The 25,188-nt window shown below is 44.9% G+C and overlaps 1 long non-coding RNA gene across 1 annotated transcript; it reads left to right on the top strand.

The window, feature by feature from the left end:
• The first annotated feature begins 2,699 nt into the window (after window positions 1-2,699).
• Window positions 2,700-17,846, top strand: LOC140724202 (uncharacterized). The gene is made up of 4 exons (XR_012098060.1): window positions 2,700-2,750; window positions 3,694-3,776; window positions 6,443-6,609; window positions 17,509-17,846. It is a non-coding gene; the product is annotated as an uncharacterized lncRNA (long non-coding RNA).
• The last annotated feature ends 7,342 nt before the right edge of the window (window positions 17,847-25,188 follow it).

Here is a 25,188-nt window from a genome sequence, read left to right as displayed (position 1 = left end):
GTGAACTTGCTGGTGTGTCATTAGGATGGATGACTGAGTGAATCCCTTCCCACAATATGAGCAGGTGAAAGGTCTCTCCCCAGTGTGAACTCGCTGATGTACCTTCAGTTTAGATGACTGAGAAAATCCCTTCCCACAGTCTGAGCAGGTGAACGGCTTCTCCCTAGTGTGAACTCTCCGATGTGTTAGTAGGTGAGATGACAGAGCAAATCCCTTCCCACAGTCTGAGCAGGTGAACGGCCACTCACCAGTGTGAACTCGCTGATGTACCTTCAGTTGGGATGAAGAAGTGAATCCCTTCTCACAGTCTGAGCAGGTGAACGGCCACTCACCAGTGTGAACTCGCTGATGTACCTTCAGTTGGGACGAAGAAGTGAATAGCTTCCCACAGTCTGAGCAAGCGAATGGCCTCTCGCCAGTGTGAACTGATTGGTGCATCATCAGCTGAGATGACTGAGTGAATCCCTTCCCACACACTGAGCAGATGAACGGCCTCTCTCCAGTGTAGTCAGTTAGAAGATGAAGTCTTGTTCCTCCAAATTGTTTTGAGCTGTGACAGTGTTTTTTTCTGAAGGCACCATGGAGACTAAAATTATCTGAGTTGAAATGTTGTCCTTCGCCCACTGACGTGGTCTGTAAACTTTTAACAGTGTCCGCTGTATCTGTCAGTTCACCAGCGTTGGAATGCCACCGATCCTTGAATGTGGAGGCCGAGATGCTGGAGAAGACAGCGCCCCACACGCTACGAGGAGAGACCGAACACGTGTCCATGTCTGTGATCTGATTGGATATAATGCCATGACGTTGACAGCAGTGTGACGTCATACTCGCTCTCATTTTGGAAGGGATTCAGTCGGCCATCGGAGATACACCAGCAGCTTCGCACTGGGAAGCGGCCATTCACCTGCTCCGGGTGTGCGAAGAGACTCATTCAGTTAACCCACCTTGTGATGCTCCGCTGAGTTTACAATAAATAGAGGCCACATTTCTGTCCGGAGTGAGCAAAGAGTTTCACTCGATCATCCCAGCTGCTGCAACACCAGCAACTTCACATCAGGGATGGAAGTTCAAATCAGCTCTGTGTTAAATGTTTAACCATCACGGTGACTGCAGGCAGCTGCAGGTTCATGAGGGACTGTTACTGTCAGATTCTGCAGTTCTTTCAGTTGCTCATCGCACCCAGGACCGAACCCTGGTCACTGAGCATTGGGGGAGTCCGTTCTGCTGATGTTGCCTTAAACTAGACTGATGTTTAATACTGCGATCCGTGAAAGATAAATCAGTTCTGTATCAAATCCTGTGTCTCTACCACACTCACAATATACACTAGACAAGCCACTCGGCCCATCTGGTCCCTGCCGATGGTTCTGTTCCATATCAGTATTTTAAAATTTATCTCTGCCGTTTACCTCCCACTCTCTTTGTTGCAATTTGTCACCACTCGGTGGGAGAAGAGATTTCCTGTGAATTTCGTAGAATCATAGAAATCTGCAGCAAATTACAGTTCATTATACATTGTTCCGACCATGTAACCTACTCTAGTAACTGCCTAGAATTACCCTACCGCATAGTCCTCTATTTTCCTAAGCTCCATGTACCTACGATTCTCTTAAAAGACCCTATTGTACCCGTCTCTACCACCGTCGCTGGCAGTGCATTCCACACACCCATCACTCTCTGTGTATAAAAATATACCTCTGACATCTCCCTTGAACTACTTACAAGCACCTTAAGCTATGCCCCTTGTGCTAGCCATCTCAGCCCTGGGAAAAAGCCTCTGAATATTCATATGATCAATGCCTCTCATCGTCTTGTACACCTGCATGAATTTCCTACATGATTTTCCCCAGGCTAAGGAACACGATGAGCTCGCTGAGTATTTGACCTTCCCCAGTGCTCTGGACTAAGGTGGTTAAACTCTTCCCTACTTTTTTTTTTTCAAATTTTGGGTCATTTTCACTAATTTCAAAGGACTGTGCCTCAGACAGTCGGGTTGTTGCAATGCGCCTCTAAAGCCTGACAGCAGACTAGCGAGTGAATCTTTGGTGGAGCAAAGTCAGAATCCAAAGAGTTGCCAGCACCAGTCAGGGCTCTAGGTCTCCGGAAAGAGATGGGGTCTGGAGGTTACAAGGAGGAGGAGGAAGAGGAACCAGACCAGCAGGGTGTGGCTATGAATGAAAGATGAGAAACATTTGGAAACTTGTCAATTGAAAAACAAAATGGTTAATGTCTACAAAACATTGCAGGTAATCAGCAGATCAGGCAGCAAATGTGGAGAGGAATAAATGGACAGCATTTAGGCCGAGCCCGTTCAGCATGCCTAGACTGTGTTCTCCTCTGCTTAGTTGCTGCCTGAACTGCAGAGCTCCTCCAGCATTGTGTCTGTGTGCGTCGCTGTTTTCCAGCAACTGCAGAATCTCTTGTGTTTCATATCTGCATTTGTAAGAGGATTGTACTTTGGCATTAAATAAACGAAATGCCTGTTGATATTGACTGTATGGTTTATGGGAGCCGCTTTCTGGGTTAAAAAAAAAACTGCTGATTTTTCTACACACAAAACAAACTGAGGTATGGGCATGAAACCAGTGCTTGCAGAAATATTTAATGGCACCGTGATTACCCATAAAGCCCTGCGTTTAAAATTGCGCTGTCACTTGAAGCACCGATCAAATGCGCAGGCGTCAAGCTTGCTGCTGTCTTGGAAACTCCGCATGCGCGTAGTACACAAAATGTCGGAAGGACCGTAGCAGGTAAGAGCGGGTGCTGGGTGGGTTTTAATTGAGTGACAATTGCTGTGAACATTGAACACCGTGGCCCACAAACTCGGCACAGGCCAGGTCTTTTTCCTCTCTCTCAGCCCCACGATCCGTACACGGGCCCCGGGGAGCTTCCGGCTAATCAGGGAATGGGAGCAAATAGATCTCACAGACAGAGCTGAGCTCCAGAAAACTAAATGCAGGGATCAGGAACTCGTAGAAAGGGAACAATATCTTTCTATCAGCTGTTGAGACAATCACCTTCGTTCTACCGGCAACCGCAGCAAGAGAAAATCTGCAGCTGCCGGCAATCCAAGCAACACACACAAAATGCCGGAGGAACTCAGCATTAGTACTCTTTTCTATCGATGCTGCCTGACCTGCTGAGTTCCTCCAGCATTTTGTGTGTGTTGCTTGTTCTGCCTGCTCTTGCTCTGGCGTTTTCTACCAGTGAGGACATGCTTTGACCCATTCTGTCTGGGTACATACTGATATCAAACACCTTTGCCCTGGGCAACAAATAGCTTTCACATCACAAATGTGCCAGACTCCAGTGAGACAGAGACTCCCTTCATATTCATTGGCATTGCCATCACCGAGTTCACCACTGTCAGCCACCTGGAGTGGGGCTTCAGGGGAAATATTTATGTACAATACAGAAACTGGTGTTACCTGTGTGTATTGTGGCAATGCAAAAGTTGCTGGATAATTTGCAAGTGGGGAGTGATATTTGGAAATCTGACTTTTTAAAGTATCATTTAGCAAGAAAACCACATACAGTGACATGCAAAAGTTTGGGACCACTGGTCAAAATTTCTGTTGCTGTGAATAGCTAAGTGAGTAAAAGATGACCTGAGTTCCAAAAGGCATAAAGTTAAAGATGACACATTTTTTAATATTTTAAGCTAGATTACTTTTTCTTTTCCACCTTTTACAGTTTCAAAATAACAAAAAAGGAAAAGGGTCTGAAGCAAAAGTTTGGGCACCCTGCATGGTCAGTACTTAGTAACAACCCCTTTGGTAAGTATCACAGCTTGTAAACACTTTCTGTAGCCAGCTAAGAACCTTTCAATTCTTGTTTGGGGATTGTTGCCCATTCTTCCTTGCAAAAGGCTTCCAGTTCTGTGAGATTCTTGAGCCGTCTTGCATGCACTGCTCTTCTGAGGTCTATCCACAGATTTTCGATGATGTTTAGGTTGGGGGAATGTGAGAGCCATGGTAAAAACTTCAGCTTGCACCTCGAGGTAGTCCATTGTGAATTTTGAGGTGTGTTTAGGATCATTATCCTGTTGTAGAAGCCATCCTGTTTTCACCTTTAGCTGTTTTTTACAGATGGTGTGATGTTTACTTCCAGAATTTGTGGTAGTTAATTGAATTCATTCATCCCTGTACCAGTGAAATGTTCCCCATGCCACTGGCTGCAACACAAGCTCAAAGCATGATCGATCCACCCCCATGCTTAACAGTTGGAGAGGTGTTCTTTTCATGAAATTCTGCACCTTTTTTCTCCAAACATACCTTTGCTCATTGCGGCCAAAAAGTTCTATTTTAACTTCAGTCCACAGGACTTGTTTCCAAAATGCATCAGGCTTGTTTAGATGTTCCTTTGCAAACTTCTGATGCTGAATTTTGTGGGGAAGATGGAGGAAAGGTTTTCTTCTGATGACTCTTTCATGAAGGTCATATTTGTGCTGGTGTTGCTGCACAGTAGAACAGTGCACCACCACTCCAGAGTCTGCTAAATCTTCGTTAAGGTCTTTTGCAGTCAAATGGGGGTTCTAGCAATCCTACGAGCAGTTCTCTGGGAAAGATTTCTCGGACTTGACTTCCACCATTCCTGTTAACTGCCATTTCTTAATTATGTTACGAACTGAGGAAGTGGCTACATGAAAATGCTTTGCTATCTTCTTATAGCCTCCTCCTGCTTTGTGGCTATCAATTGTTTTAATTTTCAGAGTGCTAGGCAGCTCCTTAGAGGAGCCCATGGCTGCTGATTGTTGGGAGAAGGTTTGAGGAGTCAGGGTATTTATAAAGCATTGAAAGTTGCATCATCCTGGACTTTCCTAACAAAGATTATGAATAAGCCATAGCCCTAACAATCTCATAAAGGTCTGAGACCTTAGTAAAAGTTATCTGAGAGCTCAAATCTCTTGGGGTCCCCAAACTTTTGCATGCTGTTCCTTTATTTTTTTCACTCTAAAATTACACAAAACAAAAATAATACACTAATTTTGCTTAAAATGTTGAATAGGGTGTTTCATCTTTAACTTTGACTTTTGAAGATCAGTTCATCTTCTACTCACTTAACTATTCACAGTAACAGAAATTTTGATCAGGGGTGCCCAACCTTTGCCTGTGTGGCTCATTGAGGTTGGGTTCTGAGATATCACAGTTCTTGATCCAGGCAAAATGGACCCGGGGATCGAACTGCTTGGGCTTATGAGGTGTTGAGTGAGTATTTCTGGTCTGAGATCAGATGTTTGTTTCTGGAGTTCCTTTGGAAGCAATGACTGCTAATCATGAGGAGAGGATGAATTCCCATTCCATCCCTCACAGGGAGAGGCTATGAGTAACTGGGCTGTACTGTGTTTACAACAGTAGAAATGGACCCGTGAATTTGGTGTTCAAACTCTGTTTGGAAATTCCCCCCCTCACTGCCACCTGTCTGACGCTCGGTGGAAATCAAGCAGAATTTCAAGTTGCTGGAAACCTGCACTAAAAACAGAAAATGTTTGAAGTCATTCTGATGAAATATATTAACCTGAATTGTAAAGTTTTTTCCTCTCCCCACAGCTGTTCCTTACCTGCTGAGTGTTTCTGGTAATTCCAGTTTCTTTTTATTACATTTACCCTGGAATGGTTTATATTTCCTGAAATGGACCTGTTTTGACCTGGAAATGGAAATGGCTCATTCTGTGATAGTAGAACAGTGAAGAAAGCACGACTTTCTCTGTAAATTATCCTTGTACCAGTTTGTGTTCAGTACAGTTGTTACTAACAAGATTTACAAGAATAATTGCAGGAAAGATTGGCTTTATGTATGAGGAGCATTTGGTGGTTCTGGACCTGTACTCAATGAAGTTCAGAGGGTCGGTGGGGGTGGTGGAGGGATGTATGGTTAAGCAAACCTACCAAATGCTGAAAAACCTGGATACAGTGGACATGGAGAGGATGTTTCCATTAGATGGAGAGTCTGCGATCTGACAGCACAGTCTCAGAATAAAGATGCTTCCCTTTAAAACTGAGATGAGAGAAAAAAAATTTGGCCAAAAGATGTCTGATCTGTGGAATTTGTTGCTGCAGAGGTTGGTTGAGGCTACCATTTGGGTATATTAATGAGAGAGATTATTATATTCATGATTGCTAAGTAGCTTCAGGGTTACAGGAGGAAGGCAGGAATATGGTGATGGAATAAAAATCAGACATGGTTGAGTGGTGGGGCAGACCAGATAGCTTGAATCCCCTAATTCTGTTCCTGTGTCTGATGTCTTACCATGACTGAATGATGGTTCCTTCTTATCCCATATCGTTTTGTGATGTGTGAGGGACAATAAAAGATTGTTCACTGAGATCATTATATTTGCCTTCAACGTTTAAGTTTCAGTGAGTTTTGTTCTTAGTAACATTAAGCAGAAATGTTTGGTTCTTTTTATTGTTAATGTGCTTCATTATCTTTCATGTTAAAGTTGGACCTGCAGTGAGAGATTTATTAGAAGAAAAACCCAACTGGAAGCAAACCACGGCTGAACACGAGGGAACAGCAACAAGTGAACCAGCACAAGGATTGAGAGCATCAGCTGGAGAGGACCCATCTGATTCGGAGAATCCAGTGATTCAGTCAGGATAAAGTTTGGTGAGTCTCATTTACTCAAACACTGGTCCTTTAGACATTACATACCTGTACAAAGGAAGGTAGGAAATAGTTGGAGTGAGACTGAATGTGCCCAGAAGAACCAGTTATGCCTCTGTCAGATCGAGTTGCAATCACTCCAGGTCTGATAATGTGCTTCCAGCAGCCCAGCCCTTTAAAACCACTCCCATTCTGTGGAAGTCGAATCCGGATAAAGTGACTCAGAGACCGTATAACTACAAACTCTTTATTCCAAGCACCCGGGGCTTACTCAGTTAGTCACTCAAACAGGAAGAGTCTATGACTGTTCCCACCCAATCCACTAACTGACTAACAATTCCCCTTACACCACGGATATATCTGTCCAGATACCCACCACACAAGACAGGCTGGAGCCAAAGTTATTTACTACATGACAGCCCCTAAAGACAAATTACAAAATAGTCATAATGCCTTAGAACAGACTGAAGCTGTCCTATCTCTACACGTGAGTGCACAAGGACATCCAGAAACCCTAGCTAGCTTCCCTCAAGAAGAAATATGGCTCAGCATGGCTTAGCACATCTGTTGATCATCAGCAGTTTCTTTCAGAAAAACAGGCTGCTATTGTTTAACCAAGTGTTAACCCTTTTGCATACTTTATCACTCCCTCCTTTTGATCATTACATGATCAACAAAGCAGTAGTTTTTTACAGAGAAAGCAACTGAGTACAGCATTGACTTATCAGTGAGTAAAAACAGCGTTGAACAGTAATTATAACAATGATATGTACAACTATTAGGCCATAATGCAATATCATGTCCCACATATTAACAAACAGGCCTTCAAAGACCACCATTTCGAACCTTCGGTGAACCTGTGTAAATCCTGCCCTACTTTCTGGATGCTGTCAATCTCCGTGGCAGTGTGCTCAGAGAGGGATGTAATGTTAGTAGACTCATCAGGGATATAGGTGCAGCATTCTGTGTCAATAATAACACAGGTTCCCCCTTTCTCAGCGAGGATAAAATCTAAAGCCATATGATTCTGTACGACTGTTTGCCAGATTGCAATCATTTCAGTGGATATTTCTGTTACTTGGCCTGTGTTTCTGTCAGGGCCCCTGCAGTATTGTGGCCAGCTCCTCAAGTGCTATAGGCAAATTGATTATATCTCGTAAATTCCTGGCTACTCCATAGGAGAGAAAAGTGATCATCCAAAATCGCTCAGTCTCAGTTATTCCTCTCCGCTGCTGGGCACCTGCAAGTATGGCCAGGATGCATGTTTCCCAGTCTAGGAAGTTGCGTTTGGTGGGAGCCTGAGATACCATCCCTCACAACACTGACAGCCACATTCATCGCTGATAATACCACAGTTCCTCACCTCACTTCCCCGGGTGTTGTTTGAGAAAGCCCAGGCTGAGAGTTCCTCACTCTGGTTGAGCAGGATTACTGACATTGGAATCATAGTTTTACCATGCTGTGGAATTTCAGCACAAACCCAGCAGGACCCTAGTTCTACCTGTTTGGCATCGGTGTGACAGAGAGACAGAAATGTGTTAACATGGGGGCCCCCGGATGCTGGGATGAGCCCTGTCAAAGACATAAGCATGAACACCACTATCAGACAATACATTTTCTTTTAGTCCGAGAGAGTCCTTCTACTCAGTTCCTTCAGTAACACGTTTGTAGTCTGTTCGATGTATCCACCGAGATTGCCCCTTCAGTTTGGCAGCCGTGGGAGTGGTCAGTAACACCTGATATGCTCCTTTCCACCGAGGTCCGAGTTTCCCACAATCCCAGTTCTTGATCAGGACAATATTCCCCGGTTCTGTGGTGGGATAGTCACTCCTCTGTGCGGAGGAGTGAAAATTCTCTTCCTTGTAAGCCTGTCGTACTTGTGTATGTAATGCTTGGAGAATTTTGGTTATTTCCCATCTCTTCCCCAAGGGTATGAATTTTGAATTTTGCTGGTAGAACTTCTGGGAGCATTGGACACAAGGTGGTCCCCAGGGTGTCCCCATGGACTGTCCATACATCATTTCAGCTGGTGATGACCCTGTTTTCCCCCGTGGGGTAACCCTCATGTGGAATAGAGCTAATGGTAGGTCCTTCCATCAACCAAGTGAGTTCAGTCTCCACCGTTACTTTGGCCAATTTAATCTTCAGAGTGCCATTGGCTGTTTCCACTATGCCAGCAGCCCGTGGGTGGTGTACGGTAGAATTGTTGCCTGATAGCTAGTTTCTTACATACCTCTTTGTTCACTGTCACCACAAAGTGTGGGCCATTGTCAGAGCTCAGCATCTCTGGCAGGCTGTACCTGGGAATTATATCCTGTAATAATACCTTCACAACAGTCATAGCAGTATTATTGGTAGTTGGAATAGCTTCAAACCATCTACTAAACACATCTATAATAACTAAGCAGTATCTATAGCAATGTACTCTAGGCAATTCAGTAACATCAACTTGTAGACACGAAAATGGTCAAGGGAGTCGTACCCGGTGTGCAGGGTGCAGGTTAACAACCATTCCCTCCTTTTCCAGGTGTGTGCATAATTGACCAATATAGGTAAAAACTGTGTAGGAACACAAACCTGTCCCACTGGGGTGATCCAGAAACCTGGGTCGGGGTCTTTCTGGCACCCCACCTGGGACCACAGTTTGCACTCCTCCTCAGAGGCGTCCCCCTGAAAAGTACGTACCTCCCACATGTCTGGCAAACTCGTTCTGCTTGAGTCACGGAAGGTTGCTTGATGGGAACCCGAGGAGACTACAACTACAACTACGAGCACTGTGCCGCACTTTTCGCTATCTCATCTGCTAAAGGATGACTGGCGGATGAGGGCCGCACATTAATAATAGTCAAAACTCGAGGTAGCTGTTGAGCGGTGAGTAAGTTGTTTACAAAGGTGGCATTACTAATGGGGTGGCTAGAGGAAGTCAGGAATACCCACGTTCCCATAGTCATGTACAATTCCAAATGCATAACGGGAGTCTGTGTGAACGTTCGCACTTTAGTCTGTTGCTAGGATACAGGCAGGAGTCCGAGCAAACTGCTCAGCCTTCTGGACGAGACAGCTGCTTCAAAAGAGGCCTGCTCAATTACTTCACTGTCAGTTACTATCGCATCGCCAGAATATTGTTTCCCTGCTGGATCCACAAAAGAGCTTCCATCCTCACATTGCCTCAGGCTTGAGGGCGTATTGCGGAATGGATGGGAGAATCTATCACGGTGATCCAGACGGAGGCAGTTAGTGCGGCCAACTTCGTGGCCTAAAGTTGCCCAGAGACGGGGTACAACATCTAGGGTTCGGTCAATATTAATAGAGTATCTTACCAGATGTCCCATCTTCACCTCAGACTCCTTCCAGTATTGGAGTTGTCCCGCGACCAAGTTTCGCCAGTCTCCCTTGTTGCTGGAGGCTTGTTTCATCAGGGTGTAGGCAAGGAACCCCAGGGTCTTTGGTTTGAACCCGGGGCAAACCCTAACGGTAGTATGGGGAACAACCAGTCCTCTCTGTCGCCAAAGAAATCTGGAACTTTGGCCAGTAATACACTGCCCTCTTTTCCTTTAATCTCTCCAATCACCGTGACTGGGAACTTCTGTCCCTCGAGGGGTGCATAATACTGGCTTTCCTCAGTTGAGCACCACGGAGGGTCATAGCACAGAGTCACATGAGGGTCGGCCGCTGGCAGAAGGGGTTCAAACACAATGGAGTCCAGATTAAGTGCCCACCACTGGGTGTTCAGAAACTGGGGAAGCTGTTCGCTAGTCCCAGGGTGATAGCCTTATCTGTGCATAGAATCTCGACTTCCAACGGACAGAGCAAGTCTCTCTCTGCTAGATTACACCCCCGACTGGTGGTGACTGTAAATGAAACCTCACACTGGTTCCCCTGAAATTCCACTTGCAGTGGCTGGATACGTGGATACGTACATTCCGTTCATTCAAACCCAAACAGAGTGATTGTTGCGTCTGATAGCTGAAATCCCTTTTCCAGTACTATTTCCTGATCAAGAGTGGTTGTGGTTGTCCCCATATCAATCATAAACGGAACAGGAATTCCAGCAACTTGCAATATTACATTGGGCTCTTCCTGAGGGGTGGTACTCACGGTAGGAAGCATCCTTGATTGTCAATTTCTACACAGGTTGTTGTCCCCATCTGTCCCTTGGTAGGTTTTTGTTCCCATTTCTTATCCCCAGATACAGCACACAATGTCAGGTCCCAACAATATGTCAAAGTTCATCGCATTCGATTTTGATCATTGTCAGGCCAATCCATATTATTTGTTTTAATCATGTTGGCTATCTTAGTTGGTAAGCATTGGAGCAGTAAGGTGTAAAACTGGGGAACAGATTCCCATCATTAAAGACTCGGTCTCCTGCGAAAGTGCCGTAGCAGGCCACAAATCACTCCCAATAGTCTATTCCCGATTCCCCAGGCTTAGGTTTGCATTCAAGAACTTCAGTGATGTTTACAGGTTGCTGGAAAGCCCTTTCCAAGGCTTGAATAATCTGGTCTGTCTGTTCATTCTCATTATGGTTTCCCGCCTGTAACTCCTGATAGGTTTGGTATCTCAATTCTGCCTTCCATTTCTGCCCCTCATCAGCTGAGAGAATCATGCAGCAGAGACCGAATAAATCTTGCGGGGTCGCATTAAACATTTGTATAGTACTGCAGACATACTGAGCAAACTGTGCTGGTTTTTCTCTTCTACCTGGGACCTGATTCATGATCATTATCATTTCTTGAGGCTTCCAGGGTGCATACACAGGAATCACTAAGGGCTGTTCCTCCTTCTGCTCGTGGATTGGGCAGCATTTGGGTGGGCAATTGCCTTTAGAACTATAGAGTATTACAGCACAGAAACAGGCCTTTTGGCCCTTCTTGGCAGTGCCGAACCATTTTTCTGCCTCGTCCCACTGACCTGCACCTGGGCCATATCCCTCCAAACCCCTCTCATCCATATACCTACCCAAGTTTCTCTTAAATGTCGAAAGTCAGCCCGCATTCACCACTTCCTCTGGCAGCTCATTCCACACTCCCACCACTCCCTGAATGAAGAAGCCCCCACTGATGTTCCCTTTAAACTTTTCCCCCTTCACCCTTAACCCATGACCTCTAGTTTTTTTTCCCCCTGGCCTCAGTGGAAAAAGCCTGCTTGCATTCACTTTATCTATACCCATCATAATTTTATACATCTCTATCAAATCACCGCTCATTCCCCTATGCTCCAGGGAATAAAGTCCTAGCCTATTCAACCTTTCTCTGTAACTCGGTTTCTCAAGTAACGGCAACATCCTTATAAACCTTCTCTGCACTCTTTCAATCTTATTAATACCCCTCCTGTAATTAGGTGACCAAAACTGCACACAATACTCCAAATTCTGTCTCACCAATGTTTTATACAACCTCACCATTACATTCCAACTCTTATACTCAGTACTTTGATTTATAAAGTCCAATGTACCAAAAACCCTCTTTACAGCTTGTGATGCCACTTTTAGGGAGTTATGTATCTGTACTCCCGGATCCCTCTGTTCTACTGCGGGTGTTCTACCTCAGTGTCCTACCATTTATCTTGTATGTTTTACCTTGATCTTCCGAAGTGCAATACATCACACTTGTCTGCATTAAACTCCATCTGCCATTTTTCAGCCCATTCCTCCAACTAGTCCAAATCCCTCTGCAAGATTTGAAAACCTTCCTCACTGTCAACTACACCTCCAATTTTTGTATCATCGGCAAATTTGCTGATCCAATTTGCCACATTATCATCCAGATCATTGATATAGATAACAAATAACAATGGACCCAGCACTGATCCCTGTGGCACACCGCTAGTCACAGGCCACCACTCAGAGTAGCAATCCTCCACTACCACTCTCTGGCTTCTTCCATTGAGCCAATGTCTTTGTGGAGCCATTAACTCTGGGGTTCTATTGGATTCTTCCCTCCCTGTCGTAGGTATTCCCTTTCTGAATCTCAGGGTATAGGGACCTCCCCCTTCCCTGCCGCCACTGTTTTACCCGAGTGGTCACCGTATCTGAGTACTGGGAGGATTGGGGTTCGGGAGCACTGGGTGCCCTCGGCTCCTGGTGAGGTGTTGGGGGGGGGAGTACCGTGGATGCCCACACCTCATCACAGTCACTGTTCTGTAACAGGGTTGGTATGCCAGACATGGGTTTGGGATCTCTTGTTTCCCTATCAGTTCGAACTTCAGAATGACATTCTTGCCATTCTCTCCTATCTAGGCTGGACTAGGTTTGCTTACGTTGTTTTCCCTGCTCTTGCTTGCTGCGTTTATCCACCCATTCACGCTCCACTTTTAGCGTCTCCCAACCTTTGGCGTTCCTCCTGCAGTACGTACCTCTACCCTTTGTCACATGCATTATTCCTCCAACTTGCTAATAATGCACCCTTCCACTTTGCATCTGCCTTATCCTTCCCTTCCCTTTCCAACAATTTCCACTTCTTTCCACAGTTCTTTTTCCATATCAAATTTACTGCTTGTTCTCATGAGGTAATATCCCTGGTTCACCCCCAGTGGCCAGATTTTGTTCCCCAATTTCTTATTCAGCGCTGCAATCTTCTTCCTTGTCTGGAAAACTCTCACACATTGTGTAGGGCTGCTCCTGCCCCACTCGTAACAATCGACTGCAATTGACCCATGTTCTCTAAGTAATTTACCCGGCACAAAGCCTCCTGCTTAATTAACAAACAGATACATTTACTCGGCTGACACATCCTGTCCACTTAATAAATTCACCTGGCTGGCACTTAATGCTCATTTAATAAATTTATTCAGCTGGAACTTCATGCTCATTTAATTAATTTACCCGGCACGTCTGCCTCCTGTCCACTTAGTGAAATTTACCTGGAACCGCCTTCTACTCACTTAGTAAAATTTTGCCTACCTTATACGAGTCTCCCAACAGATTCTTTCCCGATCCTGTCAAGGTATGCAATCAGCCTTGGACGAGGGACCGTACATCGAAAAGAACTAACAGTGAGTGACAAAATGTAAAATATCTATCAGGCAACCGGTCGGTCTCCGCAGTCCCCAGAGTGGTCCAGCCGCTTACTCAGCTCGTCTGCTTGGCACTCCCTGTATTGGGATCCTGTTTCTGATGCCAAATGTTAAAGTTGAATCTGAATAAAACCCGGGAGACCAGCTTCTTATCATCACCACAGTTTATTGTGCATTCTCCTGCAGGAGTTTGAGACCCAGTTATCAAAGGGAAGGCACGTAAGCACTGCCACCACCTGACAAGTGGACTGACTCAGTCAGGTTACAGCCGTGTATTTATACACGTACCCAGACATTTATAAATAGTAAGCCCCAGACATCACTATTGCAAGATGTTATTTGAGCTGGTATGCCCACGAAGTCTGTTGGTGCAAAACTTAATTGCGTAGATAAGAGAATTCGCTAAATGAAGGTTTTAATTACAGATGGATGTACTGTCCAGTCCTTATCAGCTATTCCCTTTGCAAGGCCCTGACTTAATTACAGACGTGTTCATTCCTGTCCTTATCAGCGAGTCCTCCTCCCTTCACTCAAACGAGGGTACAATGTATAATGTTATCAGCTAACGAGGGTACAATGTATAATGTTATCAGCTCTCAGTGTGTCTCTCTGCAAGACACAGAGAACTGGTAATGAGCCTGTCTTAGCAAACCACTGAACACAGAGTCTACTTCAGTTCAAAAATTCCTATTCAGTCCTAAATATTCTTTTAGCCAGAGGTTACATAGGTTCAAAATGTTTTATATATATATATATCCTTAATTCCTCAGGAGGGTTCACGGGAAATATTTTTGTCCAATATAGAAACTGGTGTTACCTATGTGTATTGTGGTGATGCATAAGTTGCTGGAGAAATTACAAGTGGGAAGAAGTGGAGTGATATTTGGAACTCTGACTTTTTAAAGCGGAATTTAGCAAACAAACCACTTATGGACAATATGCAAGAGCTTTGGTGAGAAAATCCTTCATTACCCATTACAGGCCTGCTATATAGTGTGAGAGAGCAAATGAACTGGATCGAACCCAGAGGAGATCAAAGTTCTTATTGACAGTGATTTGCTAGCTGTTAAAATGAATACCTCACTATATAAATATCACTATGCACATATGCACTTTAAGGAGTTGGAACTTGAAATGGATGTATTCTGGATCAGCTGGGAGTCTGTCATTACATGAGAGGTAGAAATCTTTACAATACATCTCCGTCTAAAAGTGCAATGTGTAAGTTATAGTAATTTCTAATAAATAGTTTGTACATAGGACAGTCAAAATAGCAGAAATGCAATTCTATCAGCATGAATTAATCAGTCTGATGGCCTGGTAGAAGATGACATCCCGAAGCCTATTAGTCCTTTTGCTGTGGTACTGTTTCCTAGATGGTAGCAGCAGGAACAGTTTGTGGTTGTGATAAATTGGGTCCCCAATATCCTTTGGGCCCCTTTTAAACACCTGTCTCTGTAAATGCCCTGAATCATGGGAAGTTCACATCTACAGATGCGCTGGTCTGTCTGCACCACTCTCTGCAGGTTCCTGAGATTGAGGGAAGTACAGTTCACATATCAGGCAGTGATGCAGCCACTCAGGATGCTCTCAATTGTCTCCCTGTAGAAAGCTCTTAGGATTTGGGGCCCATAACAAACCTCTTCAACCATCTGAGGTTTAAAAGGGGCTCCTGTGCTCTTTTCACAACACAGCCGGTACGTACAGACCATGTGAGATCCTTGTTGATGTTTGTCCTGAGGATCTTAAAGCTGTTCACCATCTCAACCCCAGATCCATTGATATCAATAGGGGCTAGCCTTTCTCCATTCCTCCTGTAATCCACAAACAGCTCCTTTGTTTTTGTGACAATCAGGGAAAGGTTGTTTTCTTGACACCAGTCAGATGTTGTTCAGACCTCAGATAAGAGTCAGCAATCAAATGGTCAAGCATGGTATGAATGTGCTGAGCTGCGTTTATCACAATGAAAGAAGCATCGTAGGAAAGCCAGATAAGCTGAGGACAGGGAATTATGATATTCTAGCCATTATTGGGACTTGGTTGCACCCAACAGTCTGAGCGATTTAGAGGAACAAATTTTCAGAGAGATTGCAGACCATGACAATAAACAAAGGTTGATTCAGTAAGTGCTTTTAACTTTCCAGATATTGTCTGTGACTCCCATACTATAAAAGGACTAGATGGGGTAGAGTTTGTCAAATGTGCCCCTAATCAGTGCGTAGGATTCCCAACATAGAAGTGTGCAATAAGCTGTTAGGAAATAGTCCAGGGCTGGTGATAGCAATTAGGGATCATAATGCCATGAGATTCAAAGTAAATATGCAAAAAGAGAGGTCTGGATCACGGGTTGAGATTCTAAATTGGAGAAAGGTCAATTTTGTGGTATCAGAAAGGATCTGGCAAGTGTGGTTTGGGACAGAATGTTTTCTGGCAAAGGAGTACTTGGTAAGTGGGAGGCCTTCAGAAGTTAAATTTTGAGGGTGTAGAGTTTGTACATGCCTGACAAAATAAAGGTTGAAAGGTAACTGGTGCAGGGAACCTGGGTTTTTAAGAGATATTGAGGCCCCGGATATTTTGTTCCTCTAAATGCCTCAGACTGTTGGGTGCTACCAGGACGCATTAATGACTACAATATCATGATTCCATGCACTGGAAACTTTTTCTTTACTTTTTTTTACTCATCTTCTGTTGGTTTCCAAAAGCTTCCCAATAGTTTTTGCTCCTTGTTTGCCCTCTCTTGGGCTTTTATGTTGGCTTTGGCTTCTCATTTTAGCCACAATTGTGTCCTCCTGCCTTTCCAATGCTTCCACTTCTTTGGGATGTATCGATAACTCAGCTCCCGAATTGCTCCCAGAAATTCCAGTCATTGCTGCTCTGTTTTCACTCCTACCTTTTCCCTTCCAAACAAGTTTGTCCAGCTTCTCTGACATAGAAACATGGAGAAGTTCAGTACAGAAACAGGCTAATTGGCCCAGCTAGTCAATGCTGAAAAAACATTTAAGCTGTCAAATGCAACTATCTGCACGGGGACCATCGCTCTCCATACCCCTGCCATCCAGGCTCCCATCAAACTTCTTTTAAATGCTGAAACCGAGCTCATATTAACCATTTGTGCTGACACCTCATTCCACACTCACACAACCATTTCAGTGAAGACTTTTTCCACACGCTCCTGTTAAATTTTCAACTTCACCACTTACCCATGACCTCTGGTTATCACCGCACCCAAACCTCAGTGGAAAATGCTGCTTGCACTTACCCTATCTGTACCCAAATAACTTTGTATACCTCTAACAAAACCTCAAAGCAATGTATGGTTCCCTTGTCTATGTTTAGAGCATATTTTATGTGAAAAGATGATGAGGGGCATTGATCACGTGGATAGCCAGAGTCTTTTTCCCAGGTCTAAAATAGCTATCATGAGGGGCATAGTTTTAAGGTGTTTTGAAATAGATACTGTGGAGATGTCAGGTGTTAGTTTTTTTACATAGAGAGTGGTGGGTGTGTGGAATGCACTGCCAGCTATTTGTGTGAGAGTGTTTCAGTTACTGTGGGGCCAGGCACCCATGCAGCTCAGTGGGAACAGGGAATAGTACCAATGGAGAGAGTCAGACTGAGCCAGAAAGCATCAGAGAATTTGCTGATCATTCAGATACCAGCAAGAAGATGCCTAGTTAGAAGATGACTTCTCTCTCCAACTTGGGTTGAACTTCACTGTAACAGTTTGATGCCAGATCACACCTTGACAACTCAAGTGATCTCATCTATAATGTTGTACTTCACCCATTGATGGATTTTGTAAATCTTTTTACAGGTTAAAAATGACAAGGAATTTGTCTACGGGAATCTCAAACAGATTACGTCAGTTTTGCTTTCTCTATCCAGATATTTAAGACGAGGAGCAAGGGAATCATACAACCATCCTTCCTGCTCAGACTGCGGGGAGGGATTCATTTGCTCATCTGACCGACTGGCACGCCCGTCATTTTACACAGGAGAGAGTCCGTTCATCTGCTCAGACAGTGGGAATGGATTCACTCGGTCATCTCAACTGAAGGAACATCAGCGAGTTCACACTGGCCAAGGCCATTCATCTGTCCTGTGTGTGAGAAGGGATTCAGTTGGTCTTCCCACCTGTGGACACACCAGTCAGTTCACACTGGGCAGAGGCTGGTCATCTGCTGAATTTGTGGGGAAGGATTCACTCGATCATCTGACTAATGGCTCACCAGCGAGTTCACAATGGGGAGCGGACGTTCACCTGCTCAGACTGTGGGAAGGGATTCATTTGTTCATCTAAACTGAAGGAACATCAGCGAGTTCACACTGGAGAGAAGCCATTCACCTGCTCAGACTGTGGGAAGGGATTCACATATTCATCTAAACTGAAGGAACATCAGCAAGTACACACTGGAGAGAAGCCGTTCACCTGCTCAGACTGCGGGAAGCGATTCACTCGGTCATCCACCCTAATGGCACACCGGCGAGTTCACACCGGGGAGCGGCCGTTCACCTGCTCAGAATGTGGGAAGGGATTCACTTGCTCATCTAAACTGAAGGAACATCAGCGAGTACACACTGGAGAGAAGCCATTCACCTGTTCAGACTGTGGGAAGGGATTCACTCGGTCATCTGACCTATTGGCACACAGGTCAGTTCACACTGGGGAGAGGCCGTTCACCTGCTCAGACTGTGGGAAGGGATTCACTTGGTCATCCGACCTACTGGTACACCAGCGAGTTCACACTGGGGAGAGGCCATTCACCTGCTCAGACTGTGGGAAGGGATTCACTTGCTCATCCCAACTGAAGGTACATCAGCGAGTTCACACTGGCGAGAGGCCATTCACCTGCTCAGACTGTGGGAAGAGATTCACTCGGTCATCTGAACTGCTAGTACACAAGTCAGTTCACACTGGGGAGAGGCTGTTCACCTGCTCGGACTGCGGGAAGGGATTCACTCGTTCATCCACCCTAATGGCACACCAGCGATTTCACACCGGGGAGCGGCCATTCACCTGCTCAGACTGTGGAGAGGGATTCCCTTGCTCATCAAACCTGAAGGAACATCAGCGAATTCACACTGGAGAGAGGCCGTTCGCCTGCTCAGACTGTGGGAAGGCATTCATTTCGTCATCTAAACTGAAGGTACATCAGCGAATTCACACTGGGGAGAGGCCATTCACCTGCTCAGACTGCGGAAAGGGATTCACTCAGTCATCTGACCTACTGATACACCAGTCAGTTCACACTGGAGAGAGACCGTTCACCTGCTCAGACTGTGGGAAGGGATTCACTCGGTCATCCAAACTACTGGTACACCAGCGAATTCACACTGGGGAGAAGCCGTTCAACTGTTCAGTCTGTGGGATGAGATTCAGTCAGTCATCCACCCTACAGAGACATCAGCGTGTTCACACTGGGGAGAAGCCGTTCACCTGCTCAGTCTGTGGGATGAGATTCACTCGGTCATCCCACCTACTAAGTCATCAGCGAGTTCACAAGGGAGAGGCCATTCACCTGCTGTGAATGTGGGAAAGGATTCATGTGGTCATCTCGTCTACAGAGACACCAGCAAGTTCACACCAGCGGCAGAGTCTGTTTACCTGCTCAGACACTGGGAGCAGTTTCTCTCAGCCTTCTCAATCAAATGTGTATGATTGAGTTCACGCTGGGTAGAGGCCATTCACCTGCTGTGAATGTGAGAAGGAATTCACTCAGTAACCTAACCTTGAGACACACTATCGGGTTCACACTGGGGAGAAAGTTTCAATGAGCTGCATGCTGGATATTTGTCCATTGCCGTTGCTGAATGCAATTTCGAGGGTGACTGTCGGTGCTGAACTCTGCAATTATTGCTGCTGCTCACCACACCCAGTTCTGCACCCTGGTCACTGGGCATGGGAGGAGTTTCTTCTGCTGTACATTCACCTTTAATGTGACTGGAGTTTATATTCTGGATCTGGGAAAAATAAATTAGTTCAATTTTAAACTCTGTCTCCGGTACTTAGTGAATGTATAACACACCTAGTATACAGTAGAGAAGTTATAACAGTGTACAGTGTACAGTAGAGAGTCAACTCAGACCAGCTGGACCCTGCCAGTGATTCTGTTCCATGACAGTTCATTTCAATCCTCCGCTGTTGTTCATCTCTCACTCTCCCTGTGGTGATGGGTTCCAAACAGTCACCACTCGGTGGGTGAAGATGTTCCTCTTGAATTCTCTGTAGACTGAAGAAGTCGAGCTGACTGCAGTTCTATCTGACATGTTCTTCATCCCTCAAATCTCTGGGCTGAGGAAGAATGACATTGGTAGTTAACCTCCTTATTCATGGCTCATTTCCACATTATGGGTCATTTTCCCTGCTTCTAAAGGGTTAAGATAGAAACATAGAAAACTTACAGCACAATACAAGCCCTTTGACCCACAAAGTTGTGCTGAACATGTTCCTACCCTAGAAATTTCTAGGGTTACCCATGGCCCTCTATTTTTCCAAGCTCCATTTACCTATCCAGGAGTCTCTTAAAAGACCCTATTATATCCGCCTCCACCACCGTTGCCAGCATGCACTCTCCACTCACTGTGTTTAAAAAAAAAATAATTACCCCTGACATCTCCTCTGTACCTACTCCTAAGCATCTTAAACCTGTGCTATCTTGTGGCAGCCATTTCAGCCCAGGGAAAATGCCTCTGATTATCTACATGATCAATGCCTCTCATCATCTTATACACCTCCATCAGGTTACCTCTCATCCTCCGTCTCTCCAATGAGAAAAGGCCGAGTTCACTCAACCTGTTTTCATAAGGCATGCTCCCCAATCCAGGCAACATCCTTGTAAATCTCCTTGGCACTTGCTATGGTTTCCACATCCTCCCGGTAGTGAGGCAACCAGAACTGAGCAGAGTATTCGCGGGGTCTGACCAGGGTCCTATATAGCTGCAACATTACCTCTCGGCTCCTAAATTCAACTTCACAATTGAAGAAGGCCAATACACTGTATGCCTTCTTAACCACAGAGTCAACCTGCACAGCTGCTTTGAGCATCCTATTGACTCGGACCCCAGGATCCCTCTGATCCTCCACACTGCCAAGAGTCTTACCATTAGTACTATATTCTGTCATCATATTTGACCTACCAAAATGAACCACCACCCTTCACACTTCACCACTCCTTCTGCCACTTCTCAGCCCTGTTTGCATCCTATGAATGTCCCGCAACCCTCCGCGCAATGCACAACACCCCCAACCTTTGTCATCAGCAAACTTACTACCTATCCCTCCACTTCCCCATATAGATAATTTCTCTAAGTGTAAGGGTCTGAACAGATACCTGAGTCACTCCACTGGTCAACGACCTCCTGGTTGTGTCCAGCTGGGCATCAGCATTTCTGGATTGGTATTGTGCAATGAACCGAATTACAGCACTTAAGGTAAAAGAACCCTGATGGGCAAGTGACCTTAATATAATGGAATTCACCCTGAAATTTGAGAAGGAGAAGCTAAAGCGAGATGTATCAATATAACAGTGGAATAAGGACAATTGCAGAGGCATGAGAGAGGAACTGGCCAAATTTGATGGGGAAAAAAACACTGGCAAGGATGACGACAAAGCATCAAAAGCTGTAATTACGGGAAGCAATTCGGAAGACACAGGCTATATACATTCCAAAAAGGAAGAGCTATTCGAACAACAACATCATACAACCACAGCTAGTGAGAAGGCCATGCCAACAATAAAGCCAAAGGGAGAGCAGATAACAGAGCAAAAATTGGTGGGAAGTTAGATTATTGAGAAGCTTTTCTAAACAATCAAGAGGCAACTAAAAAACTAATTAAGAAAGAAAAGATGGAATATGAAGCTAGATAATTACATTAAAGATGGCACCAAATGTTTCTTCAGATTCATAAAGTGTTAAAGAGAGGCAAGAGTGGACATCAGACCAGAGGAAAAGGACGGTAGTGGAGGGTGGGGTGGGTAGTAATAGCGAACAAGGAGATAGCGAGTGAACTGAATAAGTATTTCATGTGCCTTCATTGTGGAAACAACCAGCGGGATGGTGCAAGTCCAGATGTCAGTGGTCAGAATGTGTGTGAAGTTGCCGTTACTCGAGAGAAGGATCCTGGGAAACAGAATGGTGTGAAGGTAAATAGATCACCTGGACCAGATGGTGTACATCCCAGAGTTCTCGAAGATGTGGCTGAACAGATTGTGGAGGTATTAGTAATGATATTTTAAGAATCAGTGAAGTCTCGTATGGTTGCAGAAGACTGCAAATTTGGAAATGCCACTCTGCTATTCAAGAAGGGAGAGAGAAGAATGGAAATTTTAGGACAGTTAGTCTGACCTCACTGGTTGTGTAGATATTGGAGTCGGTTGTTGCGGATGTGTTTTTCAGGGCACTTGGAGGCACATGATTAAATCGGCCTTAAGAACGTTTGCCTCAAGGGAAAATCTTGCCTGAGAAAGTGTGTTGAAATTCCTTCAATTCATTGGAATGGTAATAAGCAAGATAGACAAAGGAGAATCGGTTGATCATGTGCACCTGGACTTTCAGAAGAGCTTTGACAACGTGCCAGTCATGAGGCTGGTTAACAAGTTATGAGCCCATGATATTACAGGAAAGATTATTGCATGGATATAACAGCGGCTGATTGGCAGGACGCAAATGACAGTAATAACGGGGGTGTTTTCTGGTTGGCTGCCGGTGACTAGTGATGTTCCACAGGACTTGGATGACAGAATTGATAGCTCTATTACAAAGTTTGCCGATGATCTCAAGTTAGCTGGAGGGCTAGGTAGTTTTGAGGAAGCAGAGAGGCTATGAAAGGACTTGGGTGATTAGAGGATTGGGTGTAAATGAAGCAGATGGAATATCGTGTAGGGAAGTCTGTAGCCTTGCATTTTGTGAAAAAAATACCGTGGATACACTATTTTCCAAATAGTCTAAACTTGGGAGCACTTGTGCAAGATACCTTAAAGGATAATTTGTAGGTTGGGTTGGCGGTGAGGAAAGCAAATGCAATTTCAGCATTTATTTCAAGAGGACGAGAATATAAAAGCAGGAATTTAATGTTGAGGCTTTATAAAGCATTGGTGAGGCCTCAGTCAGAATATTGTAAACAGTTCTTGGTCCCTTAGAAAGGATGGGCTGACAATGTGGTGAGTTTACGAAAATCAGTCCAGGATTGAATGCCTTGTCATTTGAGGAGCGTTTGATGATTGGTCCTGTGTCATTGGAATTCAAAAAATTGAAGGATGATATAATTGAAACCTATTGAATGTTGAAATACCTCGAGAGACTGATATGTACCATGGTGGGAGAGTCCAGGACCAGAGGAAACAGCTTCAGAACAGAGGGGCGTCTTTTTGGAACGAGGGTGAGAATAGACAGAGGGTGGTGAATCTGTGGAATTCGTTCCCACGGGCAGCTCTGAAGGCCAAGACTTTACGTCGAGTGATCATCCGTCTATAGAGAGTTTGTCAACCTATTATAATCATTGTTTCTCAGCTCCAGCTACTAAAGCTTGAAGTGCAGGCATCACAAGGCATAATCATATCTAATGAAAACAGGATTCAACACGGCGCGAGCATGTGCTATTCTGAACTGAAGTGAAAGATCAACCCAGAAATGATCACAATAGAACAGTTATTCCCTTTGGAACGGTTACGAGTCCTAAGATGGCTTTAGGAGCAAATAACACTCGCCTAGGGGGGCGTTAATGATTCTTGGTGGGGGAGTAAACTGCCTCAAACTTGCGGCATCAAATCTGACCAATCGTCAGCAGAGCAGGCACTTCCAAAAAACGATGTGGCACTGGGACACAGGAAGAAGCACCGCACTGCAGGCCTTGAGCATTTGTCGTCACAACGCGTCTGACACTCGGCAATCTCGTCCGACCGAACCAACCTAACAGACATTATTGGGTTACATAGAGTAGCAACCAGGGTGCTCGACAGTTTGCCTTGACTTGCGACACCAAAAGGGCTAAAATAGTTTGTAAAACTCTGCTGTAGAAGAAAGAGTTAACCACCGGATGAGCATAATTGTCCATGGATGGGATCCACCATCTGAGCAGACGAAGTGTCAACTTGAAGCGTTGGACGCCACTAAAACTTGGAGATCTCTTCCCAGAAACTGTGTGGTTCCTTGTGACAATATAGGACCAGGTGGTGGTCACAAAAATAACAGAAATGCACATTAAAAAAACTAACAAATTCAAAACCAAGTATATTTTCCTGTGTTGTGTCTCTCTCGTGCTCTAAAGCAGAATATGCCATTTTGAAATTATCCAACACATTACAGTATCCAACACCAATTTACTTCAATCTTGTTACAAACACAGGCGCCATCTAGTGGCAAGCATCATTCACCAAAATCTTGCTTGAAGATGCAAAGACTTGAAAGATACTATAGGTTACTATAAGTATACGCCTGATCCAGTTTTAGAGTCGGAGTCTGACAGTTTTATTCCGACGGATCCATTAGTAGAGCTCGGGTGATAACGTGATCCCCGTCCGGATATATCACAGGATAAACATGAAACACGGATTTACTTAGTAGATATAGCCATTCCGAGACATTCGAGGGGTGATTGATACGTTCGTGGCCTAAGGTAGAAGGAGTCAATTATGGAAAGCCGAGCACATTTATTTTTCAACATAGTCCCCTGCTACATTTACACTCTTAGTCCAGCGGTCGTGGAGCATACGGATCCCTTTTTTTGTAGAAGCCCGTGTCTTGGACCTCCAGAAGTGGTCGACAGCAGGGGTGATTGATAAGTTCGTGGCCTAAGGTAGAAGGAGATGAGCTACGAACTTCAAACTTTCTGCATAATCACTAAAAACTTGCACTGCAGATGCATGTAACGAGAGTTGTATATCTCTCCTGCTTTGCCATTACCGAAAGGGTTGTGGCGGTGACAGGAGCCGGAATATGGTGGGGAGATAAAAATAAAAGTTAGGCTGAGTTTAATAATTGGTAGGAAGCGGACGTCACGGGCTGAAGGTGGCGTTGTGTATTTTCCTCTCGGGATCTAAACCGGTTTAATTCTCCCTGCCGCCACGTTCTCTGATGACTGGCAGTTCTGTGATATCAAGCTGGAATTCACAACATCTGATGTCAGCGGATATTTTGCTGCGCTGCTGAACTGCTCTCTGAACTTGGACCGAGTTACGCCGTAAATAAACGTGTTTGTGCAGCAACTTAACATCACCAGCGTGTATCCGGTGTGTTGAAAAATGTATTCCGAATCGTTGTAGTTATTTTGATCCAATTGGGAAATTGTGTTGTAAAGGAATTCAGAAACTTTCATGGACCACAGGATGATGAAGCTTCCGGAGATGGTGAGGAGTAAGATAACAGACCTCCTTCTGCTCTCCATCTCCGGGTCACTGAGGTTCTCCGCCTTGCTGTGACCCCTCAGCCCCTTAGGGACTCAGCTACTCACCGAGATGCCTCTGACCGTCAGAGCGTTGAACAGTAGTATTAACACGAACGGGAGTAATGGCGTTAGAACAGTAGTAAGACAATCATATCCCACCCACCTGGGGTCCATATAGTAGC

Source organism: Hemitrygon akajei, unplaced genomic scaffold (genome assembly GCF_048418815.1).
Source record: "Hemitrygon akajei unplaced genomic scaffold, sHemAka1.3 Scf000173, whole genome shotgun sequence".
NCBI classification, from domain to species: domain Eukaryota; kingdom Metazoa; phylum Chordata; class Chondrichthyes; order Myliobatiformes; family Dasyatidae; genus Hemitrygon; species Hemitrygon akajei.
The sequence above is the reverse complement of the archived record's forward strand: the minus strand, read 5'-3'. Positions and strand labels throughout refer to the sequence as shown.